We start from the raw sequence: 16,476 nt of genomic DNA, 5'->3' as shown, positions 1-16,476 counted from the left end.
CATAATTGGTGAAGTGTAAAAGATTTTAGTGTTTATTAGTATGTGTTTTCAGTCTACTCATTTGGTACGTTTTTTTCGTTATTCTTATTTTAGTAAGTGTAAAATTATTTTTTTTATTTTTTATTATTCAACATGAAATTTTTTATTTAATATGTTAAAATTATAGAAGACAATACATATAAAAAGAATTTTTGTATAGTCAAATTGTTGAAAGAAACATAGAAGTAAGTATGAATAGATTTTATTTGAAGTATTTTACAATTTTTTGCTATGTGAATATTATTTTTATATTTTTTTAATATTTATAATCATAATATAATTATTTATGTATCAGTAATTTCTAAATATAATTTTTAAATTTGTAGAGAAAATGACCAACGAATTTTTCACGATTGTCCATTATAATGAACATATTATGGAAAATGAGATCGACATTGTTTTTCTATATGAAAGACCTATAAATATGATGTTCAAAAGGGACATCAAATTTGTAAAAATGAAGTAGAGGATAGAACAAAGAATTCGAGCAATTGTAGATGGTTGAAGTATAGGTTTATGGTATGTGACAATCCAGTTAGATATATCGTTGTATCGGTTAAAGAATATGATGATATTAGAACCATGATTGGATTATATGAGTCAACAAATTTTGCAATTATTGAGTTATTTTTTTAGGTGCGTAACATATCCGATGTTCTCGGCTCATCAAGAAATGTGGCTAGAAGTTCTTCTCAAATGGCTTTTGGAAGAGTGATTGAGGAACCGACATACAAGTCGATAAAAAATTTTATGATGCTATTGGAAAGTGAAAATGAAGTCGGTGAGATATCCACAGTAACAGAGTATGGGGCGAGAAATATACATCAATCGAAATTGATTGTTGACGTCGATGCTGAAAATAGGTGGGGAGAAATACATGATGATTCCAGCGAAGATGAAGAAACTGAGGAACCCGTTTTGGCGGACGATGACAATGTATAAGGTGGTGGTGCACTTGATTTGGGCATCAATGAAGTTCCTACACCGTATCAAGCCACCTTTAACATGTATGAGATATATTATAATGTGATGAGGGTGTCTGAATTCCCAAACATGCCACATGTAACTCCATATCACATGGTTGAATCATTCAAAAATTCGGATGAATTTTCAGTTGGGATGCAATTTGAAGGGAAATATGAGCTACGTTGGTGATTAAAGAGTATTCCATCAAAGACAATGTTGATGTCCACGTTTCAGAGTTCAACCAGAAAACATATATGCAAAGTTTGTTAAATATGACCCAGAGTGCAAGTGAAAGATCAGAGTGTCAAAAATTTAGGGGGACACTACTTAAGTCATTACAAGATACAATGGTCTTCACACATGTTTGCTAAAATCCATCGAACAAGAACACTGATTATTGGACTCTGATGTAATATGCAAACACGTAAAGATGTTGATTGAAAAAAAATTAAAGGATCCTTTGTTCAGTGTTAGTTGCATATATTCGAAGCCAATTTGGTTACCAAAGGTTAGGAATGCGATGTTAAAGGCAATGAAGCTGATGTATGGAGATTGGGATACATTGTACAATGAGTTATCAGATTTGTTACAAGCAATGAAGCGATTCATCCTGGGAACCATAGTGAAGTCTCAAACCATGCATGCATACGACAAAGAAGATCAACTTGTCCCAGGGAAGAAAATATTCCATAGACTATTTTGGGCATTCAAGTCATGCATAAAAGGATTTCTATTTACAAACGTATGGTCCAAGTAGATAGTACGTGGTTGTATGACCAATATAAGCTTGTCTTGTTGATGGCAGTTGCACAAGAAGGTGAACGAAATAACTTCCAGTTGTATTTTCCATTATTGAATAGAAGACAACAGAGGCTTGAGATTTCTTTTTGACCAATCTACGTCAATATGGAGTTTGAGAAGATGCAGTTTGCTTGATATTTGATCGATGAACGAACATTTTGGTGGAAATTGAACGACCATGAAGTCGTTGGGTACCTCCACATTCATATTCTACATTTTGTATCGCCATATTGATGAGAACAATGTCGATCAATTTCATAACGCCCGTATCCATAGTGAGATAGTAAGCATGAGTAAGTTTTATTTTATTTTCAATATATGTGTATCCAGTTATGTGTTTTTAATTGATTTTTAACATAATATATATTATGAAACATGATACGAACTATGCCAACAAAATTTTGATAAGAGGATGGAGAATTTAAAGGTCATTTATGGTGAGCGTGTTTAGAATTGGGCTTTAAGAATTTCACGAGAAAAATAGTCACAAGCATACGATGATGGTCAATGATACAGACACATGACGACAAACCTTACCGAGGTCATTAATTTAATATTAAAAGGTACACGTCATCTCCCAATAATGAGTTTGGTGAAAGAGATGTACTTTAGGTTGGCTAAGGTTTGGTCCGATAAAAGGAGAGAGTGACTGTCTCATAAATAGAGGTCAAACTTGGGCGCCTACAGTGGTGGAAGTAAACGCGCTATTAGAAACATTAATACTTGTTCATAACTTCGACTGAATTGGTCATTATTATGTTTTATCATGCTTGAGTCGTAACGAAATAGGAGAAGCTCAAACATTTTGTGTTGATTTACGACACAGATGGTGTAACTGTGGTTGCTTTCAGGCATGAAGATATCCATGTGCTCATGCACTTGCTGCATGTATATATGTCAGTATAATCATGTACACTTATGTTGATGAGTGCTTTCACCTATATACGATATTGAAATTATATAATTATGCATTCGAAAAGATCCGCTGAAAAAGGCTCATGACGAATTACTGTCAAATCCAATACTTCGTAGAAGTCTAAAGGGTCGACCTAAGTCCACTCATATTCATACTAGTATATATTTCCATAGTAAAGAAAAAGGTCAACTGAAGAGATGAAGATTATGTAAGGCTGAAGGTTATTCAAGAAAAAAAATGTCCAATTCTACCAAGATATAGGCCTCATTATTTATCATGTTTGTGTTTGAACAAACAAATATTTGAATTTATTTTTTTTATTTAAATTTTGAATGAATGAGTGTGATGGTTTTTTCTATTTATTAGTTTTAATGAATGATTGATTTTTTTTCTATTTATTTTTAATGAATGTTTGGTTTTTTCTATTTATTATTATTTTTATTTATGTAATTATTTTAGAACGGGTGTGATAAATTAAATGAAATAAAACCATCATCATTTGAATACATAAACAAAAATAAACATTTTATTTAATAATATTTTTTTTACAAAAATAATGAACCATCTATAGTTCTTATCGGTGTCGTGGTGTTGTGGAATGATAATGTCGAGGTGGGCGTCGAGTGTGTTATGTACGTTGTGGTTTCTCAAGGGTATGGTAGTCATCTTCCTCATTCATTAAGGGCATTTATTTCGATGTTGTAAACATGTAGCTACCACTCTGCTCTCCCATCTCTGGTGGAAACGAAGAGAGACAAATAGTAGTATTTGACATCATAGATGTCATGTGCTAAAAATCGTGCGTTGATTCAAACATGGGAGAGTAGATTGGTGGCTAAGGCTGCATAAACCCGGGTTCGATGCCAGAACACTATAATCATCAACCGCTTGTACTGAGCTATCATCCACATGTGTTGTTTATTCTTCATGGAAGGATGAACTCCCACTCCCACTTGGTAAAAAATAAGACTTTTCGGATTTCCATATGTTTTCATTAATTTTTTGAATTGTCCTCTTTCAATTTGCGTTGTTAAATACGAATTTTCATTATCCCAAAAATAGTTCAAGTAAGTTGAATTGGTGAAATCAAAGTCATCATCTTGAATGAGAGTAAGAGTTGGCAATGACGACCCTCTATTGTTCCATATCTCAATGAAGTCTATATGATGCGTAGCCCAATTCATTTTATGCTTACCTTTTGGATTCAATCTATGAAGCTCGCTATGATCGAGTGGAGGTCTTGGAATAAGTTTGTGGTAGCCAAACTGTCTCAACACTCTATCCGAATGTTGGAACTCCACAAAAGCAAAATGGATCAATGATGTAACAGGGCACCAATATTGACAACCAACCCAAACATCTTGCAGCACGCATGAAGTAATTTCATCACCGACGTACGACCTCCACATAAACTGTAAAATAAATATAAAAAATGATTATTTTATTTTAAATTTAAGGTAAGCATTAACCTAAACTCGATGTTGATATTATATATATATTTTTTGTTTTTAATGTCGATATTCAACCTAAACTCTTTCATATTATTATGCACTAACCTCATTTTTTCTATTTTATTCATCCATCTATAAATCAATTAAAAAATAAAAATTTATTAATTACTTTTAATCAAAACATTTAATAAAATTGTAATTAACATTTTAAATTAAAACCAAATAGAAATATTACCTTCCGACAAGAGGAAAATCAACTGTAGTTCGACTAATCGATGTTAAAAAGGGAAGTTTGTGCCTAGCCCATGATTGTTGTAACATCATACATCCACCGATTTCCATGGTAGCATTATCGTTTACGATTACTAACGCCTTACATATCTCACGGTACAAGAATGCCAATATCACCGATCCCCAACTGTGCCGATAATTATTCTCAAAATTTCTTAGAAACGGGAAATAATGAGTGTGAACTAAACTATCAGATTTATCCAGCATCAAAACTCCTCCAATGAACTCCAAAATTTATGCTCGAGTTGCATATAAAACTTCTTACTCAATATTATTCTCATCGAGCTTAAATTCATTCTCCAACCATGATAGCCTAATACGTGGTAGTTTAAAGCTGATTTTACTATTACCTTCCCAAGTAACCTATTACAAGAAAAATCCACCTGGTAATTATTATCATGCACTCTCGGTATCCCATTTGTTGGGACCCCAAGTTTTATGGCCACGTCATCCAAATTTATCGTACATTCTCCACACGGAAAATGAAATGTATGTGTCTTTGGTCTCCAACGTTCAATCAACGCAGTGATCAAACTCGGAACCAACTTTAACTCTAAAAAAAAGTAAGATGGTAAAATCCAGCCTATTTCAAGTTATCTTTGATCAACTCGTGTGGATCCCTGGGAATATTGGTTTGATTGCGGAGGACTCGCTATGGGTTTTCCTACAATTAATTAAATCATGAAAATAATCAATTATCATAAAACAAACTTTTTACCATTTAATAATAATGATTGTGTTATTAAGTAAAATATAATATTTTATTAAGCTAAATAATAATAACACCATCAATCTCAAATGGCTAGATATATATTGAGTGTTAAGATAAAATAACTGATTTTGTTCATCCAATTGAACAAATCTGCAGAAAAAATAACTTTTTAAACATTAATTTAAACCTGAACAATTTAATCTAAAAATAATCTAAGCTAGTTTAAACAACAATAACAAAGTTATCTACACTAATGCATGCATATTATTACTGCCAAATTCACGGGAGCATCCATATTATTACTACTAAATTTCGGTTTAACATTATTAGAACCATTTTTTTCATAGCATTATTCTAAAAATTCACAGGGGTCATACATATTATTGCATGCATAATATATGAACCATGCATGTATATTATTTGAAAATTATTCGAACCCTAATATATGAATAAAATAAATTTCATGGTTCGGTTTTTTTCTTTCTTTCTTACTTACTTCATTCATTCCTTCCTTCCTAGAGGTGGTAAACATGTAATTCGGATTGTGTTTGGGTCGGGTCATTTTGGGTCAGGTTATTTCAGGTATATATTATATTCGGTTTAATTTTTCGATCGAATCAGATTTGGTTCGAATCTAGTTTGGGTGTACGATAAATCGAGTTCGGGTGTACGAAAAATCGAGTTGGATGATTATCAGATCGATTTTTTTTCGGTTCAGATCAATATCAGATTGGTTGATTTTAGGGTCATGTCAATATCGGGTCAGATCAATATCGGATCGATTAATTTTTGGGTCTGGTTAACAACATATCGTTTAGATTTTGGGTCGAGTTAATATCAGATTGGTTGATTTTCGGTTTGGATCCACGTTTAGATCAAGTTGATTCGGGTTCAATTGATTATGAGTCTAATCAAGTATATATATAATTATTAATATATCCTTGTAAAACATATGTCTTCTTGTTTGTTAAGCTTATTATTTAGGCCTAATTTCAATTATCAATCATTCAATATTTTGAATTAAACCATCATTTATAGATGATAAATCGATAATTTGAAACAAATACGATCCTATAATGCGCGTTAAAGCTCGCTATCAAAATTTTATATTGTTCTTGTATGAAAAGTTTATCTATTTGATAAATATTAATAATTTTAAAAAAAAATTATTTCCAATCATAAATTTAATAATTTTATTAAATTTTAAAAAAATAATACATAATTTTTTTTTGTTAAGTTTTAGTTGTAACATAAGTAAATTTTATACTGTTTTTATTATAAATCTAATATTATTTCCTTTGTTTTAGTTGTTTTATGTTATTTTTATTAGAAATCTAATATTTTTATTACAAGTAAGATAAGTAAACTTTATTTATTATACAATAAGATTCTTATTTTTATTTCCTTTTATGTAACATAAGTACACTTTCTATTATTTTTTATAAATCAAATATTTTTATTACAAGTAAGAGAAGTAAACTTTATTTGCTACTGTTTTCAATCTTACAATGAAATTCTTACTTTCGGTTTAGGTTAAGTTTTGTTCATATTGTTTTTAGGTTGGGTTAAATTCAGTTCGAGTTGCTTTTGGATCGTGTTAAAATTCGATTCGGGTTAATTTCGGTTTGAGTTGCTTTCGGTTCGGATTAATTTCGGTTTGAGTTGCTTTCGGTTCGGGTTACTTTCAGTTCAAGTTGCTTTAGATTCAGGTTAATTTCAGTTCGAGTATAGTTTGAGTCTGGTATCGGATCAAGTTTGATTATCATGTTAGGGTTAATATCGGATATTGGGCCGGATATATCAATTCGGGTAATCGGGTTTGGGTTAAGTTTGCCAGGTCTATTCCTTCATTCATTCCTTTATTTATTTCTTTCTTCCCATCTCTTTTCTCTTCTATTTTCACTTTGCTCGAACCATTCCTATGTAATATAAATAACCAAGTCGGGTGCATAATAATTGAGTAAAACCATACCTGTCATTCCAGCTTGTCTATTCTTCACGGGGAGCTGGTTGCGGGCCCTTCACGGGCGTCCACTGGCGGGCAGTGTATCTATCCACCGCAGGATGCTGGTTTACGGGGAGCTGGAGCAGGCAGCAGACGCAACATTCACGGGCTTACATGGGGCATGCAGGGGCTGTGATTGGTCGGGCAGGGAGAAGGGTGGCGTATAGTAGTCCATGCGAGTGGCATGGTGTCGCATGGCACTCCATGCGCCTTGCTTGGGGTGTCGCACGGTGGTCCGTGCGCTATGGTGAGGGTATCGTATGGTGATCCATGCGTTTTAATATGCACCGTAGCATTTACCTTATTCAAGCATATAATTCGCCCAAAGCATTATTTGATTTTTTTTTCTCACGACATTATTCAAAAAATTTTGCCTAACTTCACTTTTACCTTACTTTGTTGTCTTCTTGCTCCGTTTTATCATAAATATTAAAATTTAAATATTATTATCACTTCCATAGATGATGTTAGATTTTTCTTACAGATAATGTACAATTCACATACACCTATGAAACACAATGTATATTTATCTTAATTAAAAATTCTAAGATCTATTGTATAGATTTTTTATTTTTAAAATAAATAATGATGTTAAAATATAAAATTTTGCATGAAAATTTCTATTTATTTTTAAATGAGTCTTTGAAGTGTGGTCCATTAAACAATTAATTAAATAACTTTCTAATAGAGGTCGATATTAATATATATTCTGAAATGTCATCGGTTCATTATCAAATTTTTTCTTGTACTATTATTCAGACTTAAAACGGTTTTATCTGTCTTATCCTCACATAGAATATATTCTCCTCAATAATATAAAACAAACCAATATCATAATTATTCCATGATCCCTTTTAAATGAATTTCATTATCCTATTATAATTCTAATTATAAACTCAATATAAATAATACATGATAACCGGAGATTAACGCCGCTTAAGTCAAATTCTCTCTAATTTTTTTTATTGTCGCTCGTTTGCTCTCTTTTTTATCTTCGTTAACATACATTGACACTAATCTTAGAATTGTTATTTTAATTTTCAATAAATTTATCTTTATGGGTATGTATATTTCTATTTTTATAGTAGTTTATTTTTTTTTTAATCTTTTTACACGTTTATAATATTTTTATAAGTAGTTCGATTATTATTTTTATTTAATTTTCTTATGATTAGGTTTGTGACCGTCACTACAGTAAAACTGATATGTTGCGGCATTATTAGCGGCGTTTGGAGAGGAAACGCCACAAAAGTTAAACATATAGCAGCGTTTACAATCGTAGCGCCACAAATTAATACTTTAGCGGCGTTTGTAGTAAAAGCGCTGCAATAGAGTTGACATATAGCGGCGTTTAACGCAGCAATAGGGTGGTAAATTAGCGGCGTTTATACCACAAACGCCGCAATAGAGTATAAATTTTGCGGCGATTTAGGCAAAACGCCATAATAGAGTGGTAAATTAGCGGCGTTTATACCAAAAACGCCGTAATATATTACACATATAGTGGCGTTTATTCCTCAAACGCCGCAATAGTGATAATCAATAGTGGCGTTTTTAGACAAACGCCGCAATAGTGTTAATCAATAGTGGCGTTTTTTAACAAACGCCACAATAGTGTAATCAATAGTGGCATTTTTTTGTATAAACGCCTCAAAATGTTAAATATATAGTCTTTATTTTCTCCTACCTAAACCCTAAAATCATTTAAACTCTTCTTCCCTCAAAGCTTCTTCTCTGGTACAACAACAGCTCTCAAACGATTCCAAGCGTCGTTTGTATGTCCCAACGACCAAATTAGGCCTCTCACCGACGAACTATAACACAATTGCACGATTTGATCCCTCTTATCATTAATGATCTTTTTCATTTTTTTGGCCTTCTGAAAATGGGAAAAACCCAGATAGCTAACGTATTTGAGAAAAAAAGAGCAGGTGTTGCCTTGACTAAGAGAAATTATCGTCGGAATGTCTACGTGGCGTATTTGCTCTGATGATGGATCAAATTATCGTTGGGAGGATATCGGTCTGGTCTCGCCATCAAAACTCGATGATGACCCGAAAGGAACTCCTATTGCTCCATACCCTTCCATGGCCGATCTCCTTCTTGAAGGTAATAATCTACGAATATTTCAGCCGCTATAATTTATTTTTCTACGCTCAGTCAAATGTCATAGATCGTACGCATATAGGATCTTCAAAGCTTATTAAGAATGATGATAGAGAAGTGGATAAATACCCGATGTTTATAACTGAATTTGGTAACTCTGTGGCGTTGAAAGAATCTTCAATTGCAAAAGCAGTATCTATCCTCAATGAAGATGAAGTTGCCTCTACTGTTACTCCAAGTAAACATTTATATCATATATTTAAATTTATTTTAATTTTTATTCAGTTCGCAAGCCACCTATAATCAAGTTTCATAATGTAGGTGGAAGGTCGTTATCTGTTTCAAGTGAAGCACTAAAGCGCGCAAGGACTCTTCTTGGTGAACCGGAGGTAGGAGATTTATTTGGTGAAAAGGATGAAGAGTTTATCCATATAGAGTTTACAAGGACGAAAAACTTAACGATGAGTCGTCAAACAAGGAAAACAGCTTTCCTACATTCTTTCCCCACGAATGACCAAAACTAAATTCTACTGAACAATATGGTGAAGACTTTTTATGCATAGCTTTAATGTTTTTAAATTGTAATGTATTATGTTGTTAAGCATTTTTTTTGAAAACATTTTGATATTTCGATATAACAAATTAAGTTAAATGAATTTTAAGATTTTCCAAATGATTTTCTAAGTATATTCGATATAATTATTCGAATATCAAAACATTACTCCAAATATTTCAAAAATCATTTTTAATCCTTACTTTAGTGTAAAATTAAGTTTTAATCTTAAAACAATTTCAAAATAATCTTTCAAAGTATTTCGAACCATTTCAAAGCCAAAAATTCCAGATTGCTCAGAGGGAACCGATTCCCCCCCAAGGGGGTACCGATTCCCCCCTGAATGGTTTGGCTCCGAGATTTCCAGAATGCTCGGAGGGAACCGATTCCCCCATAGGGGGTACCGATTCTCCCCTGTTCAACGGTCGAAATATTTGAATTTTACACTTAGGGAACCGATTCCCTATGAGGGGGAACCGATTCCCCCCACGCTCCAAGCATTTTTATTAAATGTTTTCACACTTAAACGGCTATATTATCTTCACTAATCATCCCTAACGTTCAGAAGTGATTCAAGGTGTATTTAAGCAAGCTTAGAAGCCATTGATCAAGAACAAGAAACATCAAGCAACTAGAATCAAGAGAGAATCAAAGAGACATCATCAAACCTCAAGTTTGAGCATTTCAAGCCTATTTTCACTCAATATTCATTTTGCTTTCAAGAACACATATTGTGCTCAATTGTATTCATCTTTGAGTGTTCTTTTCTTTGTTCTAGAATTGTGCAAACAATCTACCTTGTGCGGATTTCTTTGTAAGTTTGCAAATTTGTATTGTTCTCTTTGGGAGAGAGTTTTCTCAAGAATTTGGGGTATAATTCTTGAGGGTTTTGTAAGGTTACTCTTTGTCCTCAAAAGAAAAACAAATTAGTGAATTTGTGGAAAATCCTTATTGTGGATAGCTAAGGTAGTGGACGTAGACTTTAATTGAGAAATTCGAACCACTCTAAATCGCTATGCAAATCTTTTCAATTTTCTGCAAAAGCTTCCACCGAAATTTTAATTACCAATTCACCCCCCTCTTGGCCGATTCCGTCGATCGATTAACTCAACAATTGGTATCAGAACCTAACTCATTTGAAGGTTTAATCGCCTCTTGAGTCGATTCAGGAAGAGTTATATCGATAATCAAAGTCATCAATGGCCTCCGCTTCAAACTTCGACTCCTGTCTCGACTCGATGCCCGTCAACAAGCCTCATTTCTTCAATAGAGCTAACTATGCCTATTGGAAGAATAGAATGATGTACTTCATTCAAGCAAGTGACATGGGAGCATGGAATGCTGCAGAAGAAAGATACATCAAACCTCTCACTCATCCAAAGTTGTGGAGTGATGGAGAGACAAGAATGTTCCAGCTCAACTCCAAAGCCATCCATATCATTTTTTGTGCTCTTGGACCAGATGAATACGGAAGAGTTTCATCATGTACAACCGCCAAAGAAATATGGGACAAACTTCAAGTCACTCATGAAGGTACTGATAAGGTAAAGAAATCTAAAATTAGTATTCTAACGCATAGCTATGAAAATTTCATGATGAAACCAAATGAAGATATCAAAGCTATGACGGATAGATTTTCAACGATTGTCAATGGTCTCAAATCATATGGAGAGATCATTTAAAATGAAAAGCTTGTGAGGAAGTTAGTCTACTCCCTCCCAAAATCGTGGCAATCAAAGAAGACGGTAATCATCGAGTCTAAAGGACTTAACGTCCTTAACTCTTGAAGAGCTAATTGGGTCACTCCTCACTCATGAAATGATGCTCGAAGATGAGGTGGACCTCGACAAGATTGACGAGACACCAAAGGAGAAAGGAAAGAAGAAAAACATGGAGTTTCTCTCAAATCCACAAAAGATGAGAGTGATTCGAATAACGATGACGATGACGAGGAAATGGCATTGTTTGCCAAACGGTTCAGAAAAATGATGAGACCTTATCGAGGAAGAAAATTCAAACGAAATGAAGGCCTCAAAAATAAACCGAAAGAGAAGGACCCAATCATTTGCTACGAATGCAAAAAACCATGGCATGTTAAATATGATTGCCCACAATTGAAGAAAAATGGTCAATCAAAGAATAAGCACAAGGCTCATGTGGCTACATGGAGCGATGAAGAAAGTTCCGATGAAGGAACAAGAAGTAGCTAACTTGTGCTTGATGGCATTTGGGGAAGATTCTAAGGTAACCTCTAACTCATCCGATTTTGATGATTTATCCTATGATGAGTTATTATAGGAATATAATGGGTTGGCTTCGGATTATGAGAAATTATTTTTAAAATATAAAAATGATATTTCAAAATTGAAAAATGAAAACAAACTCATATCCAAAACCAACAACGATCTTGAAAGTAAAATCAAAGATTTGCAAATCAAACTAGAAGAGTTTGAAAAGAAAAATTTAGATTTGCAAAATTTACTTTCAAAGATCAATGATGATCATCAAAAGAAAATTGATTATCTTAAAACTTCTTTTGATAAAGTTAGAACAAACATTTTGAAAAAGGTGGAAATTCAAAATCCAACTTTGTTAGAAAAGTTTTAGAAACTACAATCATAGAGGTCCCCAAAGAACCTCTAATGGAAAAATCGTTAGAAGTATTCCTAAAGAACTCATTACTACTAAAGATAAAAATATCCTACACAAATGGATACCTAAGGGGACTAGGATTTTGGAAACTAATGAATATGGACCCAAAAGAATTTGGGTACCAAAAATCAAAAATTAATCTATGTTTGTAGGGAAAGGAGCATTGCTACAAGGCACGGGAAACAAATTCAAATTTATGGTACCTTGATAGTGGATGCTCAAGACACATGACCGGAGACAAAAGCCGGTTCATTGAGCTTAACGCCAAAAATGGAGGAGAAGTGACTTTTGGAGACAATTCAAAATGTCACATTGAGGGTATTGGTACAATAGGTAATACCTCTTCCATACAAATTAAAAATGTTTTATATGTGAATGGATTAAAGCATAATCTATTGAGTATTAGTCAATTATGCGATAAAGGATTCAATGTCTTATTTAAAATTAATGGTTGTAAAGTCATTGACATTGCATCTAATCGGATTATGCTTGTTGGTCATAGAATAGGAAACATATACATGATGCATTTAGATTCTATTGATATGACTAATTTGTGCCTAGTTGCTAAGGATGAACATGATAGTTGATTATGGCAAATGAGACTAGGACATGCTAGTATGAGTGTTTTGTAACGGCTAATTCAAGGTGATTTAGTTCGAGGGTTGCCTAAGCTTAAATTTGATAATAATAAAATCTGTGATGCTTGTGCTAAAGGAAAACAAAAGCGTGTTTCTTTTAAATCCATTAATGACGTATCAACTAGTAGAGTATTACAATTGATCCATGTAGATCTTTTTGGGTCAACTAGGACTACTAGCTTGGGTGGAAAACAATATGCATTTGTCTTGGTAGATGACTATTCTAGATATACTTGGGTTCTATTTTTAAGTACTAAAGATGAAGCATTAGAACAGTTCATCACATTTTCAAAAATATCCAAAATGAAAAGGGTTACTCTATAACTAGTGTTAGGAGTGATCATGACACTGAATTTGAAAATCTTGGATTTATTGAATTTTGTAATTCTAATGGTATTAGTCATAATTTTTCAGCACCTAGAACCCCTCAACAAAATGGAGTTGTTGAGAGGAAAAATCGAACTTTAGAAGAAATGGCTAGAACCATGCTTTGTGAAAATAATTTGCCAAAATATTTTTGGGCGGAAGCTACAAATACTACTTGTTATGTTGTTAATCGAGTAATGATTAGGCCAATTTTAAAGAAAACTCCATATGAAATTTTCAAAAATAAAAAGCCTAACATTAGCTATTTTCATCCTTTTGGATGTAAATGTTTTGTTTTAAACAACGGTAAAGAAAATCTTAGCAAATTTGATGCTAAAAGTGATGAAGGAATTTTTCTGGGTTATTCCTTAAATTCTAAAGCCTATCGTGTATTTAATAAAAGAACTTTAGTTGTAGAAGAGTCTATACATGTTGTTTTCGATGATAATCCCCTTCCGAGGAAGGATTCTTGTGTAAATGATGATGTAGGTGTTATAAATACAAATGACGTTAGACATGGAGTTGGAGAACCATCATCAAAGGAAGAAACGAAAAATGAGGAAACTCATGATCCTCTTGAGAATCCAACCATTGAAGAAAGGGAAGTATCTTATCCAAGAGAGTACAACTATGTCAAGGGTGGTGAGATTATAGGTGATCCATCCAAAGGGGTAACAACTCGATCTTCTCTTAGAAATATTTGTAATTATGTTGCATTTATTTCATGCATAGAGCCTAAGAATATTAAAGAAGCATTAAATGAATGAACATTGGATTATGGCTATGCAAGAAGAATTAAATCAATTTGAGAGAATTAAAGTATGGACATTAGTTGAAAGACCTAGTAATAAATCTACTGTAGATGGGTATTTAGGAATAAGCTTGATGAGAGTGGTAATATAGTGAGAAACAAGGCTAGACTTGTTGCTCAAGGGTATACTCAAGAAGAGGGCATATACTATGATGAAACATATGCTCCCGTAGCTAGGATGGAAGCAATTAGAATGTTATTAGCATTTGCATGTTTTCATGAATTTAAATTATATCAAATGGATGTTAAAAGTGCATTTTTAAATGGTTTTATAAAAGAAGAAGTGTATGTGGAACAACCTCCAGGTTTTGAAGATTCAAAATTTCCAAATCATGTTCTTAAATTGACAAAAGCTCTTTATGGTTTAAAACAAGCTCCTAGAGCTTGGTATGAAAGATTGTAAAATTTTTTAATTGAAAAAGGTTTTTCAAAAGGAAAGGTTGACACTACATTGTGTTTTTAAAGCATAAAGGTAAAGATTTATTAGTAGTTCAAATTTATGTTGATGATATAATATTTGGTTCTACTAATGATGTTCTTTGCCAAGAATTTTCTAAGCTAATGCAAAGTGAGTTTGAGATGAGCATGATGGGGGAGCTCTCATTTTTCTTGGGACTCCAAATCAAGCAAAGAAAAGATGACATCTTCATTAATCAAGCTAAGTACGTCAAAGATATGCTCAAGAAATTTGGACTGGAAAATGGGAAACCTCATGACACTCCAATGAGCTCTTCAACAAAGCTTGACTTAGATGAAGGAGGTAAATGTGTAGATGTTAAATTATATAGGTTAATGATTGGCTCTTTGCTTTATCTAACTGCAAGTAGACCGGACATTATGTTTAGTGTTTGCTTATGTGCTAGATTTCAATCATGTCCTAAGGAATCACATTTACTAGCTGTTAAGAGAATCTTTAGATACCTTATGGACACTCCTAGTTTAGGACTTTGGTATCCTAGAGACTCTAGTTTTAGCTTGCATGCCTTCTCTGATGCGGATTATGGAGGATGTAAATTAGATAGGAAAAGCACCTCCGGTACTTGCCAATTCCTTGGAAATATGCTGATTTCTTGGTTTTCAAAGAAACAAAATTGTGTTGCATTATCTACCCACTGAAGCGGAATATATTTCAGTCGGTAGTTGTTGTGCACAAGTTTTATGGATGAAACAACAACTTTTTGATTATGGAATTGAAGTAGGTACTATTCCTATCAAGTGTGACAATACTAGTGCCATTTGTCTCACTAAAAATCCTATCCAACACTCTAGAACTAAACACATTGAAATTAGACATCACTTCATTAGAGACCATGTCACTAAGGAATATGTAGTTCTAGAATTTGTTGATACTTTGCATCAATTAGAGGATATTTTTACAAAACCCTTAGATAAGGAAAGGTTTTGGACACTTAGGAGAGAATTAGGTTTAACTGACCTATCTTCACTTAGTGTTTAAAATAATTCAGCACTTTTAATAAAATACTGAAAATGCTCATAATAGTAAGTTTTGATTGCATTCATTGCTATTAGTTAGGGGGAGTTTATGATTCTTGATAAAAAATTAATTTTATGTTCAAATATCGATTAAAGATTAATTTAATTATTTGAACATAATTATTTTTCAATATATGAGTTGCCTATACCACTAGAGAAGATTAATTTAACATTTTGTGTGCTTAAAAATCGGATTTTAGCATTTTGGTGCAGAGGGAATCGATCCCCCCATGAGGGAACCGATTCCCCCTTTGAAGGGGAACTGATTCCCCCCACAGGGGAATCGATACCCCCCTAGGGTTCTATTAAAATCGGGCAAAACACCCCAAAACCCTCTTATTTTTCTTCTTGCCGACGTTCCCTCTCAACTCTTTCCCTATCTCCATTCTTGCCTCAAATCAACGATATTAATCGGAATTCGAATCAAATATCATCTTCTAAACCTGTTGGAATCATTAAAATCGTGCAAACAACATCTAAATCCCCTCAATCTTCATCTTTCAAGGTAAATTTTTCTAAACTCTCCATTTCATTGATTTTGAACATATGATTAGTTTTAATTAGTTCTAGGTTGAAATAGTGATCGGGCATTGATTGTTTAGTGATTAGAAACCAGATGTTACAACTAATTTCATCAAAAACACAAGAATTTTCCAAAATTTTTTAAATTTTCGA

This window comes from Hibiscus syriacus, unplaced genomic scaffold (genome assembly GCF_006381635.1).
Source record: "Hibiscus syriacus cultivar Baekdansim isolate YM2019G1 unplaced genomic scaffold, ASM638163v2 tig00112737_pilon, whole genome shotgun sequence".
In the NCBI taxonomy this organism is placed as follows: Eukaryota; Viridiplantae; Streptophyta; class Magnoliopsida; order Malvales; family Malvaceae; genus Hibiscus; species Hibiscus syriacus.
The sequence above is the reverse complement of the archived record's forward strand: the minus strand, read 5'-3'. Positions refer to the sequence as shown.